The sequence below is a fragment of the Alligator sinensis genome, unplaced genomic scaffold (assembly GCF_000455745.1).
Source record: "Alligator sinensis unplaced genomic scaffold, ASM45574v1 scaffold84_2, whole genome shotgun sequence".
Classification (NCBI taxonomy): Eukaryota; Metazoa; Chordata; order Crocodylia; family Alligatoridae; genus Alligator; species Alligator sinensis.
In genome coordinates, this window is record NW_005842247.1 from 1,076,551 (window position 1) to 1,090,125 (window position 13,575).

A 13,575-nucleotide genomic window follows, 5' to 3' on the forward strand; every position below is an offset into this window, starting at 1 on the left:
ATGAGGGAACTATTTTAATATCAAATCCTCTGAGAAGCTTCAAGCAACCATCATTAACAAAGAAAAAGTGACAAGGAAATGAGTTTTCCTAGTCTCCCACAGGGGCCAGAGTTAGGCCCAGGAGTCTTCTGACCCTGCATGCCTGCTGCCTTCAAAAGGAGTCCGTTTATAACAAACAATTCACCCTCCTTCCTCTGTGATTGAATGAAAATTGTTTTAATTTTCTAGCCCTCACTTTTTTTATTCCAGTGAATGACACACAATAGAATTCACTGTGTTTTTGGATGTACCCCATGTTTGGCACGTAAACTTGGTACGTGTTTGGCACTTGGTAAGTGTTTGGCACTTAAACTTGGTACGCTTTCAAACATTTAAATATACTTTAAATATAGTATGCTGACTACACTGTGAAGGGCAATATAATTTGAAATACAAGAATTGGTGATATTTTCTCCTTTGGGATATAGAAAATGTTTTTGGAAGAACTTAGCACAAATGCAAAAATATAACTCTTAAAAGAGTAAATTTCCTAAATAGTGGTCTCCTATGGCTATGAGTACTATAAAATTAAAATGTTTGAAACTGATACCTGGGGAAAGAATTTTTTTCTTGCCTGATATTTTTGTCTGAAAAGTTCTTGTTTAATTTTCTGTTATGCAAGTTATTTTCATGCTGGAAAATGTTGTGCAAAAAGACACAGCGGGCTTGTGCAAGAAGACACAGCGGGCCCGTCTACATGTTGCCCTATGGTGACGTAGCGACATGCTATGGCGACATAGTGACATAGCAATCACACAGGTCTACCTGTGATTGCCTGCTATGTCACCATAGCAGTGTGCTTCCCACTTATAGTGTGCTACTACAACAGTGTAGTGGGGAAATCTAAGCATGTGCGGTGAGGTACCTGAAGGAAGGAAGTACTAAAGCACAGCATTGTAGCAACATCGCCATACGGTAAGGTGTAGACACTCATTAAATAACTGGTATGTCCTAGATATTGGATATTCTCTATACAACTATGTGCAAAAATGACTTTTTTTTTTTTTTAAGTCCCCTGTAACCAGTGTTGACTGCTGGAGTGAGACAGTCATCTTGACTGAATTTTGTCTTCTAGCTGCATGTAATTTAGTGTTAAATTTATCCAACTTCTGGTTTTTTTGTGTAGAAGGGACCTGTAGTAGGCATGATGTAATTGGCCTGGTGTCAGGGGTCCCCTGGTGGTCAGACCCATCTGCTTTGCAACTCCTGGTTTCTGTCTTGCCCCCTATCTCCACTGCCATGACTTGGTCTTTAAGAGTTTCTTATTCAGAAGATTGGTGATGAAAACAGAATAACCTTTTCTTAGGTGCACTATATTCCAGGCTCCCCTTGCTCCTCATTCAGTAGGGTGTATCTTCTCCTTTAAGTCAGTTGCCCAATTATGCCTTGTGGGTAATAATCATGATCTCCAACCACCCTCATAGTCACACCCATGCCTCACAGATGTTGCCATTTAATACTCAAATGAGGGCCTCTCTCCCTCCTCACTGTCTGGCACTCTAGCCTCCAAGGCTAGGGGCAGACATTCAAAAAGCCTGACCCTGAATTAATTCAATCTTTGCAGGTTAGTCTAGCCTAGCTAAGCTAAATCACTTTGTAACTGCTCAGACATCCCAGACATGCAGGCATATGCCTGAAGTGACTCAGGCTAGAAGCTGGGGGGTGGTAAAGCAGCCCTCCCTTCCCTTCTGCAGCACTGAGCTGAGGGTAAGGTGCATGGCCAGGCCCCAGCAGGATGCTCTGATTAGCCCAGCAGGAAATTGATAACAGTGTTTATCACCCCTAACTTAGTATTTATCACCCCATTAAGAGGGACATTACCAGCTACCAGATGATTCTGTGCGTTGATTCTACTTGTTGATTCAGCACAGACTGTAGCCAAAATGTGGTCTGCTAGCTAATACACAGACACCTCTCATCAACGCAGAGGAGAGGGGGGAATTCCTGCTTAGCAGGGAGTGGTGAGGGGGTGGGGAGCAGCAGCCCACAGTCTGTGCTGGAGTTGCTGCCAGGGAGTAGAGGAGAGGGGCGAGCCCTGTTGTGGAGCAAAGAGCCATGCCCAGCCCAGAGAGCATGCCAGGATGTTGGGGAAGTCTGGTTTATCTTAAACCAGCAAGAGGCCTGGGACAGACATTGCATAAACTGGTTTGACCCGAATCAGTTAAGTCTGATGCTACATTCAACCAGGTTTATCTCAAACTGGTTTCAGACATTTTCAAACTAGTTTATATGCACTGAAAATCTGTTCTGTTACAGGTTCAGACCAGTTTCTGATCACTTAAACCAATTTATGTGTAATGTCTGTCCCTAGCCCAAAAGTTTTACTGTGGTTTTGGCCTTCTCGGCTGCGAACCATTTCGTACTGCTAGGTCCACTAGCTTTGGTCCATGGCTAGTCCACTGCCCTGGTCCATGGCTTCTTGAGCCTCAGGCCTCTCTCTGTGTCTGCTGTGTCTCATTTTTTGGGCAATTTGTCCCACTTTATCTCATTTTCCCTGGTAGAGTGAAATAGCATGCCTCACCACATTCTGTGACTTCTTCCTCCCCTTATAGTCACCTTTAGTCCACCAGTTCAACTTTACCATAAACAAAATAAGCTGCTGCATTTAAAAAGAAACTTCTTCACTCCCTGGGTACAAAACAACACAAAAAACAGTGCTACCACTATAACAAAAGTATTCTTCTTCTGAGTATGCAAGCTTCACAGGTGGGCATGACTTGACTCAGCTGGTGACCCCTCACTAGCTCTCAGCATCTAGGTTCCAGTACCTCAAACACGCTTCTCCAGCAGGTACCTTCTCCTATTCTGGGCAGAATTTCTCCCTCCTTCCCATCCCCCCCTTGTCCTCCTTCTGCTCTCTGGCAGGGGCTTATGTATTCCAGTACCTTGTCCCCATGCCAATTGCTTACCGCATCTCACACGTGTTAAGGAGCCTCTAATCTCTTATTTACAGGGCAGACATGGTTCCCGCAACTCTGATTTTTTAAAGTGTCAGGGACCTGTTTTCCTGATGTGGGTCCCTCTCTTTCACCCCAAACATTCCCATCCCTACCTCTCATCTCTCCTTTCCATCTGCTCAGTAACAGGGTTAGGGTTCCCGGTTTCAGGATCCCAGTGCATTTTCATGAAGAATGTCAAGGGAAAAAGACTCCCACATCCCTTCTCCAAGGTCACAGAGCACATGTGAACTCGCTTCTTTTGCCCAATGGAACTTATATGGTTCCTCTGCTTTTTAGGTCATGCACATTCCCATGAGGAGGCCAATATTTGCCCCATTATTTGATTTGGAGTTTGTCATGGAATATATTAAACTCTTATTTTGCTTGTGTTCTGCATTGAATTGTCTATAGGCTGTATGATTTTAAAGGTTTACTGAAACACAGAATCATAGGATTGGACAGGATCTTGAATCACCTAGTCCACCCCTGCCCATATGCACAACTTGCTATTCTGCAACCAGTGGTTGCAGCTATTTGAGAAAACTGTAAGCAGAAAGAAGCAGAAGCCAATTTGTTTTTTAGTTTGCAACTCTCCTTTTGCATTTAGACAGACATTTATTTTGTATAGGATACTGAAAGCGAGATGTCCCCAGTAGTGCAATTACAGAAGACTTGGCCAACAATTTTCATATTAGAACTATAAATCTGTCCTGGCTGTAATTAAATAATAAAACTGTTAATCTTGTGCTGGGAGAATAACTGTTCAGTAGCTAAAGAAAGGAAGGGACTAGACACAAAACATGATAGATTAAATCTCTAGCCTTAAATTATATATTATACCAAGGTGTTTTATATGAAACTTTTAGTTTTTATATGATTTCACATCTTAAGTTTCAAATTAGTGGTATTTATTATTATTTGAATATTTGAAAAACTAAACAGAAGAGAGACATTTTACTTAATAAATTCAGTAATTGTTGTATGGGCAGCAGTCACTCGCATTCAATTAATCTCCCTTCTAAAAAGCATATTTTGTTTTTATTATCAAATAGTGTCTTATTGATTAATATCCGCCGTCAAATGTAATGTATATGAGTGACCTTGGCAGAAATTCTATTGCATCTTTCTGTTTGTATGAAGCAATATCTTTTTTAGGCTAACCTGTGTAACTGTGAGTACAAACTAGAACAAATGCTTTTGTTTAACCTGATTATGTTAATGAATTTGAGCATTTGAAGAAGTTGGCAATTGTCCCCTGTGGAAAACAAGAGAAGTTACCAGAGGGAGATGTGAGAGGTAAGTCATACTTGTCATGTCTACACTTGCATTAATGCACCATAGGTACTGCATGTTAAATTTAGTAACTGTGGGTGCATGTATGAAAATCGCGAGGATGTTCCAACGTGATCAGTCAAGTCTGCTGGAGCATTGTTATTTTCAAGCTCCAGCCAGCCTCTGAGTCTCATGTATCGGTGTCCTGCACTTCAAAATGGCAGCAGGGTTGCTTAAAATAAAGCTTGTTCAATGAGCTCTAGATAGAGCACCCTGCCACCATAGGCGACATGTAGAAGGGTATGGGGGGGCACGTGCCTCCCCTGGGACAGCGAGTGCTCCAGCTGGTAGGGGGGCACGGAGAGCACTAGTGTCACCCCTGAAATTGGCTCCACCCTCCAGACTTGGGGGGCACCAGTCACCCATGTCTGCCACCATTTTGAAGCATGGGGATGCTGATACACAGGCGCTCCAGGAGTGCTTTAATTAAAACGGCTGTCAGAGCTGCTGTGATTAAAGTGCCTCCTCCCTTCCCTACCCCTGGAGGACGTGTAAAAATGCCCTGTAATAACAGGTACTAACTGAATGCGCAGTAACTGGCACATGCCTTTTTAGTGACACTAATGTGCAATAGACTTTTTCTACTGGGCATCAGCACAGTAGCACAGCTTTTGCTCTGACATGCTAATACGCAATAGAATTTGTCTACTGCATATCTAGCATCTCGGATAGATGTGCCCAGTGAGATCTAAAATCAGTGTTTTCGTTGGTCCAAGGTTTTTTGTGCCTAGTGAAGTCCTTAATGCCAAGCCTGTCTTCTGAGATTATTGTGTAGGGTTTTTTTGAGGAGTGACATTGTGACGTCAGAAATGAAGTGGTTATTTTGTGAAAAATGTTGTGCTACTGGTTTGCAGGGTGTTTCTGTCCTTTATTTTTATGTGGGAGTCTCATGGTGATGATGGTTTAGTTTCACCCACAACATTTCTGTGAAGAAACATGGTCCATTGGATGAAGTATATCATATTGTGGTTAGGCATATATAGGATTTTTTTTGTGTGGATTGTTGGTGGTGTTGGAAGTGCATTTGCAGTTTTGCATTTGTTCTGGGAAGTCTCATAAGTTTGGTGAGGTTAGGAAGCAGTTTGAAAGCTAGGGATGGGTTTGGGAAGATTTCATCCAAGACATTAACTTTTTTGAGTGTAGGTTATAATTATTTGGTCTTTCTTACAATTTCTAGTATGGGATATCACATGACAACCTGGGATGTACAGCTGGGGGAAGCTGTACATTTTCTTTTTGTATTGTAGTAGGTTTGTGCAGGGTATGCAGGTGGCCTATGCAAAGTTGTGGTCTTTTCCCTTGGCAGAGTGTTCTTGTTGGATGGTAGTTATTTTTAGATTGGTGAGATGAGTATTGTAAAAGTTCTCCTTTGAGTTGCAATGTTACCAGTGGGCCTGGCTATAGACTATAGCTTTTCTGGTATGCTGAGCTATTTCTTGGTTGTGTAGATGTAAGTGCAGTGATCACTTGGGTTTTGGGATTTTTATTTTTTTCAGGGTGCCATTCTTGATGTTTATTATCATATATAGAAAGTATTTTGGAAATATGCAAATTAGTTGCAGTCTGCCAGGAATGCACAAAAATCCAATGCGGGTGCTGATGTTTTAGAACAGAACTGTCCAACTTTGGAGCAGTCAGAGATCCTGAGCCATGGGTTCCCTGGGCCCTGTGAGCAGCCCCATCCTGCAAGCACAGGTAGCAGAAGCCAGATGAGGGAACGGGAGCCTGGTAGCAGCAGCAGCCAGTGGTCCCCAGGCAGGATCCTGCAAGCTACAAATGAACCCTTCATGGGCCTCATACAGCCCATGGACTGCAGGTTGGACAGCCTGGTTTTAGAGCTATCAGTTACTTTCGATACTTTTGACTGTTGTGGGTTGCTGACATATTTGTAGACCCAGGCAAGGACAAGACAAGCTGCTTTTCAGTACATGTATTCTTTCTGTGCGGATAGGACTCAGAGGAAAGTATTAGCCAATCACTTGTTCTTACATTTAGGTTTTTCCCTGTGAGGTACATAAAGTTATATTCTGTTATCCACTCACTTCAGTGGGGGAGGGAGAAGGGAGGAGAGATATCAAGGGAGTTTGAGCTGCAGTGTCTTCTGTATGTAGATTACAGTCTGCTGTTTCATCCCACCCCAATCGTGCATGTGGTTGCTCAGCTACATTATTGTTCGTAAGAGCTGGCTGGGTCTCATCTCTTAAATGTGGTAATATTAATAGATTGGGGAAAACAAGTGCAGGAAACAGTAGAAGGGACTCTCTGCTTCTTTTGGTTGAGGCCATGTATCATAATTTGTTCACAGCCTAGTTGGCTTGCCTCTCAATCTCTGTTGTTAAATCCAACTTCCAAAACATCCTTGTTTTCCCAGTGTTAGGGAATCGGTTGCCATGGGAACCTTAAATTCTGATTTCTATGGCTTTTTGATGTTTAAGATTCTAATTTTTAGCATGGCATTAATTTTTGAAAATGTAATAGTTATATAAATAATTTATTTTTCAGTATTTGAACAGGGTTAATGATTGACATGGTAGAACTCTAATTTAGAATGAGGGTTTTTTTTGACTGGCACTGATGATTAAAGGAACACTGCAGAAGCTACTTCTGTATATATTTACTTAGTATAATTTGTAGGAATACATCCTGGTTGCTCAATTCATTCCAAATAACTCAATGGATTTTCTGACACCTTCCTTTGGAGTGACTGGTATTATTCCTGAGGGATGTGTAACTTGCATTCCTCAGGATTGCAACTCATTACAACTCATGGTTTGAGGGAGTGAAGAATGCAAACACAAATACAGAACTTTGCCTACGGTCTTTGTTGCAGAATGCAGTGGATAATGCAAAAAAATTAAGGATCCTGAATTTCTCAGAGAACAAAGCATCTTTTACAGTCTTGAGCAACTCAGGTTTTGGAAAGTGCACAGAATTCTGTCAGCCATAAACCAGACTGAAACTCTTTTACAAGTTAAAGAGAAGCTAAACTGTGACTCAAATCATTTTTCAGTATGTTGCTTAGCATATTAGCTATGAGATCCTTTTTCAGGTCATTGAGAGTCATATAGCTAAAATACTATATTGCACTTTGAAAATGTACAAGTTGAAGATATTCAAGGTTCTTTATAGGTTCAAAATGGGAATACTGAAAACCAACTATTTCAGTTCCCATTTTTTATGAAGCTGAAGAAAGATTTACCTCTTTAAGAAAAAAGAAAGAAAGAGAGATAAAATTGTAAGGTCAGTTAGAAAATGGCATGAATGCCTTTATATAATAATAGTTAGAATTTACAGAAAAATTATCCATAGCTCCACTAACACTTTTCAAAGAGGAATAACTATCACTGTTAAGAACAGAAAGTCACATTGTAAGTCAGTGGCAGTTTAGAAAATAGAGGCAAGGTCTCTTCAGTCCTATAACCAGTCTTTCACTCCTAGAGCCAATCTTTGAGATCAAGAAGGGAAAGCACAAAAGCACTAAGAAATTTTCAGGATATACCCGAAGACTCATGAAAATGGTATGTCAAATCTGTGATATAGCAGTTGGCTCAGCTAGATGATCTATTATACGCTCTTTCATTATTACAATTCAGTGGAAAGGAAACCACGGGTAGTAAACTTTGGATTCTGTTCCCCAGTTGTGTTAGGGGGCAATGTATTTCAGGAGAAGTCCAGTCAGACCAGCAGCTTTCCAATGATAAAGTGATACAGTAACTGTCTTTCATCAGTCCAGAAAACCAGTGCTGAAAACTAATCCAGAAAACTAACCAGAATTAAATGCCTTGATAAGTTATGGCCACATTCACAAAGGCATTTAGGTACTTAATTAGAATAACTAGAGTAAAAGTCCATTCTCAGTTTACTGACTTACTAACAATATAGATGTCTTTGTTACATGCCCTCGTACGTACCTTTGTGAAACTGACCCTTTCAAAACAATTCTTTTTGGACAGATAATGGCTCCGGAGGCCATTGTTGCCATTACGTGTGTGCTGTACAAATGTACATAAAAAAATTGTGCATTGTTAATGGGCCACTAATACATTTATAATAGATTAACGTATTCCATGTTGATTTTCTTTTTTTTTTTTTTCTTGTCTCTCAGCGCACCTTCTTCAAGTATCTTAACACTTTAGAGCACACAGCTGCATTCTCAGTCACTCTGGCTTGATGCAGTTGAACAGATTTCTGAAATGAAGATGCTACTGTTTTTATTTTTCTTTTGTGGCCAGCTCAGACCTGTCAGATTTATCACGCTTGTAATGATTTATCAGTTCCAGTGTCAGCAGTAGAGAAATTACCTCATGGGGGATATTCACTGCTCCACCTGGCACCTTTCCTGGATTGAGTAAATCATGCAGCATTTTAATAATTCCATGAATTTACTGTAGCAAATGCATCTTGTCTTGCTTATTTACTCTCACCTACCTTTCTTTTGTTCACCTAGATTTTCTCTGCTGGATGAAGCTTCTGAAAATAGATGAAAGTAGGAGCTTTGTTTCCAATATTTGCAATGTTCTCCAATCGGTCCCGGGTTAACCTAATTTAGAGTAAGCACTGTATGTTAATAAGAATCAAGTGACTTCTAGTTCAAAAGTCCACAAGGACACAGCGTAGACTCTAGACTCTATTCTGGACCAAAAGGTTATACTGTGAGAGTTGTTATAGTTCTGTGAAACTTAATGAGAAATAAGTGTTTCAAAATGTCTCATAATATTCACTGTTTTGGTTAGATTAAGTGGAGTGGCATGGGCACTTTGCTAATTTCTGCATAATAAAAATGCTTTGAGACAATATCATCTTCCAGTCTTTCCATCTGGTCTGTCATCACATGTTTACAGGATTGCCACTGACATTCAACCAATGAATCATATCATGAACCACCAGCTGAAAGATTATTTCAGAAAAAATGATTAGGTAAAAAGGAGCTTGAATAGTTTTTCTGAGCTGAAAGGCATGGCCATTAGTGATAGGATTTTTTTCTGGCCAATACAAATTATCTTTATTATTCTGGAGGCCCTAATAAAATTAAAATAAAAATACTTATTATTATTTATTTTTTATTTAGAAAGCAGGTAATATTTGAGAGAGAGTGAAACAGTATAATAGCTCATAAATTGAACTTCATTTTTTTTTTTTTTTTAACCTTTAAAGAGTGAAATTGAGAAAAATATTTTTTTCTGACAGACTAGCATGTGTTTAAACTGTAGAGAAAGTCATTTAAATGTAAAGGCAGTCACTACTAACTTTATACACTTTGCTGCAGTTCTGGGTATTTGATTTTAAAAAAACATTCAAAATGTTGACAAAATGACAATCTAAGGTGTTAAGCAGTTTTCTTCATTGGCATATTGATGTAGATTTGTTAGTCTATATATATTTAGTTGTAGGAACCACTTAATTTGGAAATGATGCTTAGATATATTTTAAAATGTGAGAGTAGATGAAGCCAGCAGGTGGTATTCTCCCTGCGAGGACTGCACCCAATAATTTGTTTTAATGAGTCATGTTATGATTTTAGAAAATTGAAATCTCTCACAACACATTGGCCCGAGTAACTCAGTTTTATGAATTTAAGCCACCTTTGTGGTGTGTTACATATGAATAGGTTAGTGTTACTTTGTTAACAAATTTGCAGAAAAAGAAAGGAATGACTAGAGATGAAACTGAGAATATGGTTGATTTAATAAACATTTTCTGTTAGCCTAAATAGGAAATGTAAAATAGAATAAATAAGGATAAAAGACTTGTGAATAATATTGTAGCTTTCCAGAAATATGCTAAAATAACATTGCTAACCCTCAGTGGTGGGTTTGTAAGTGTTTTTCAGAGACTTCATCTGCACCTTTGTAGAGAGCAAAAGGACTGAATTTACCCTTCAAATATTAAAGGGTCAAAGCTACAATCTGTTTAGGATGAATTATAACATTCTCTTATAGTTTGCTTGATGTACCAGGCACTTTATTTTCCAAACAAGCGTAGATTTTTCAGCACTTTATCACCATTGGAATCAATGACATATTTCTTACAGAAGAAGAATGTTTAATTTTAAAAACTGAATCATTATTATTTGTTAATGCATATCTAATACATTTTCACAAATGTAACTAATGTCAGTTTTACAGATACCAAAAGAACATATATAAATCTCCTGTTCCTATATTAACATACAAAGAGAGCAAATAGTAAAAAATGCTTTAGGATGGAAAGAAATTTTCAAAGACGGGATGAAAAGCCAAGAGGCAGCAAGAGTCAATCTTGGAGAAAATAAGCAGTTTTTAATTGTTTGGCCCACAGTCTGGAATTAGATGGAGAGTTTTACAGTGGTCTACTCTATAAATAAATTTTCATTTCAATCTATTCACATGTTCTGAACAATTACACAGAATGAAAAATCAAGGATCTCGCTGGAAAAAAAATGGGAGAGAATTTTTTTGTATATACTGCTGTAGATATATTATGCAATTTTCAACTACCTCTTATTACATAGTATTAAGAACTGATGTAGGTGGTGGGTGTCACAGGTGGGGTCCTGCAGGAGGGCTGTGATCTCCTCAAGGCCCCCTTCCCATGCCAAGTTGGCCCAAGGGCACCCTCAGATTCTCGCCCGCCACATCTTTGATGTTCCAATATATTAGGGAGGCTGCCTTTTACGCCCTCTTGGTCACTTTTAGCTGGTTATTCGGACCCCGTGGTTTCCCAGACTCCTCATGGGTCCCACTCTGCAATGGGTGCTTCAGGGCACCCTAGCCTTATGGGCTGTGCGTGGCTTCAACCACCCCTTTTACCACGCCCCAAGCCTCGCAGCTGGAATAGACGTTGTTCGGTCTCTATCTCTCTGTTTCCATGCCCTTCTCTCAGGGGCTCTTCTCAGTAATGCTGCCACCTCTCGGGGGCTCTTCTCAGTAATGCTGCCCCCTTCTCCGGGGCTGGCCATGCCCGCACTGGGGCTTCTCAACTGCCCCTCTCTTGGGGCTGGGGTCTGTGCACCCTGAATGCTGCGCCCTTGCTGGCGCTGGGGCTCTCACACTACCGTGAGTTCCCTATGAGGCCTCCTCCAACCCCTAATAGCCTCACCCAAACCACCGGTGTAACAAACAGTAACACAAACTCAAGCCTCTTGGCTATAACGTAAACATAAGCTGTCCAGCTATAATCACGCTTTGCCTACCAGGGTTCTTCATCCCACAGCCATGTCACATGCTGCTCCTTCAGCAGGCTTCTCCTCTCTTCTGCAGCAGAGAGCTCCTTCCTCCTGGGCTGCTGGCAGGGAACTGCCTCTGGCCTCAGCTCCTAGATCTTAAGGGCCAGGCCCTGCCCCTTACAGTCAGCTGACCTCCTGGTTGCCCCAGCAACCCACAGCTGGGCTCCTTATTCCCAGCTAGGGCTTCTTCCCCGGCAGTTTCCCCTCTTTAGGAGCAGGGCACCTAAGTGCCCTGCGACAGTGGGATTTTAAAAAATCCCTTTTCTCACCAACCACCTCTATCCTTAACACTTAGCCCCTTCCATTCCAGAACCAGTACAACAGCCGTTCCCATTAAGAGTGGTTGTGACCCTGAATGGGGTCATAAAACTTGTAAGCAGTGTCACAAGTCAGATGAAACTCCAATTGCAAAAGTGGGGGTTACAACTAAAAGTGCAATGAGAAGTGGGATCATGAGCCCAATAACGGGGTCACTGGTGGAAGAGTTCAGGAACTGATGAAGTAAAAGCTGAGAAAAAGAGTTCTAAGAGCATTCCTGACCGAGCACTGTCATACCAAAGTGGGAAATGAGTTTTCAAAGCCATTGGCACTTCTTACCAAAAATATCCTGCTCCCAACCCATCTCATTTACATAAAAAGGAGCAAAATGGGCCAGGATTTATGCATTTACAGGGATTATTTGTATCGTTCCTGTTGTGGTTGCCTTGTTGTATTTTGCCTTTTTCTGAAAAACTGGCAGGAATAGAGTGCAACATTCAGGTGAGGCAGAACTGGTTAAATAGGACCAATGTCTCCATGTTTGAAGAAAAGAGGGCTTTGGACTAGTTGCCCTTTGCTTTGTTGTTGTTGTTTTATGGCACCCAGAAATGCATGAGGCTTTTCACAGAAAGCAAAAAAAGACACAGTTCCTTTCCAGGAGAGTTTGATATCTTTATTTTAGGCAGGCAACAGCAACTGGGAATGACAAATACCAGGAAACAGAGGGGGCAGATTATGTCTAGGATCACAGGAGTACTCATAGATGTTTATTCAATTCAAGCATGTGCGCAATCAGGATGGTTTGATCAATTGCTTTGTTTTTTTAATCTGTATAAAAATAAGGTAAAGATATGAGAGCATGGAGAGATGTGATATTGTTTTGGGTCTCCAAGTCATCTTTATGTAGTCTGGCTTGTACAGGTTTAAACAGTCCTTGAAAAATTAGATGTTTTAGGTGAGTATACTAGCTTGTTCCCTAGGTTTCTGTCACAGTTGTCATCCAAAAGACAAAAGAGCAAACCATAGTCCTCACTGTGCATTTTCAGGTAGCATCTATCATGTAAATTAATCTGAGGGTTCATCTACACAGAGACACTGAGGGAAATTAATGCAAATGAACTAACAGTAGATTCGTAGTTAAACTGCATTAAACCCCTGTTTAGATACTCTCATTCAAGGTGGCCTTAATTTGATTTAGCGTAATTCATTTTGGAAGTGAAGTAAGTTAAATTGCACTAAGGCTATTTAATTCTGAATAATAGTATCCATCCAAGGGGTTAATACTGTTTAATCCACAAGAAAATTAATTTGAATGAATTTACTGGAATGCTTCTAAGTGACTCCTTCAGACTCCTTTCACACACAGTTGCTGGATGATGATTCCAATATACAAATGTTCATTCTAGCAGTGGAAAATTTCCACTGCTGGAAATGATTCTGGGAGAAGGAGCAGTACAGATGTTCAGTTTCAAATCTCCCCCGCCCCCTTCCTCCTTTCCTTGTACCTTTCTGAGACTGGCATGATCCCAATCTGGGGAAAGTGTGGGCTGCTTCATTCATCCCATTCCAGTGGGGGCAGGAGAAGTGGGGCAAAGCCCCCTGCTTGCTTCTCACACCAGCGACTCTGGTGTGAGGAGCAGGCAGGTGCTTTGTCCCACTACTACAGAGGGAGCCTCCTCAAGCCCTGTTCCTAGCCCCACTGATTTTTAAATCACTACCCCCACTAGCCAGCTGTCATGGCACAGGCAAAGCAATGCTAGAAGGAGCCAGCGGAGTCCCCCTGCCTTGCCCTCTTCCTCTGGC

At 40.9% G+C, this 13,575-nt stretch overlaps 1 protein-coding gene and 1 long non-coding RNA gene across 2 annotated transcripts in view; one reads left to right on the forward strand and one right to left on the reverse strand.

The window, feature by feature from the left end:
- Positions 1-13,575, forward strand: part of MTUS2 (microtubule associated scaffold protein 2) — a 489,087-nt gene that overhangs the window by 272,277 nt on the left and 203,235 nt on the right. The window lies entirely within an intron of this gene.
- On the reverse strand, positions 8,205-11,563 carry LOC102371316. Its single transcript, XR_324301.3, has 3 exons — positions 11,482-11,563; positions 8,739-8,850; positions 8,205-8,649 (listed from the first exon to the last, which is right to left on the reverse strand). It is a non-coding gene; the product is annotated as an uncharacterized LOC102371316 (long non-coding RNA).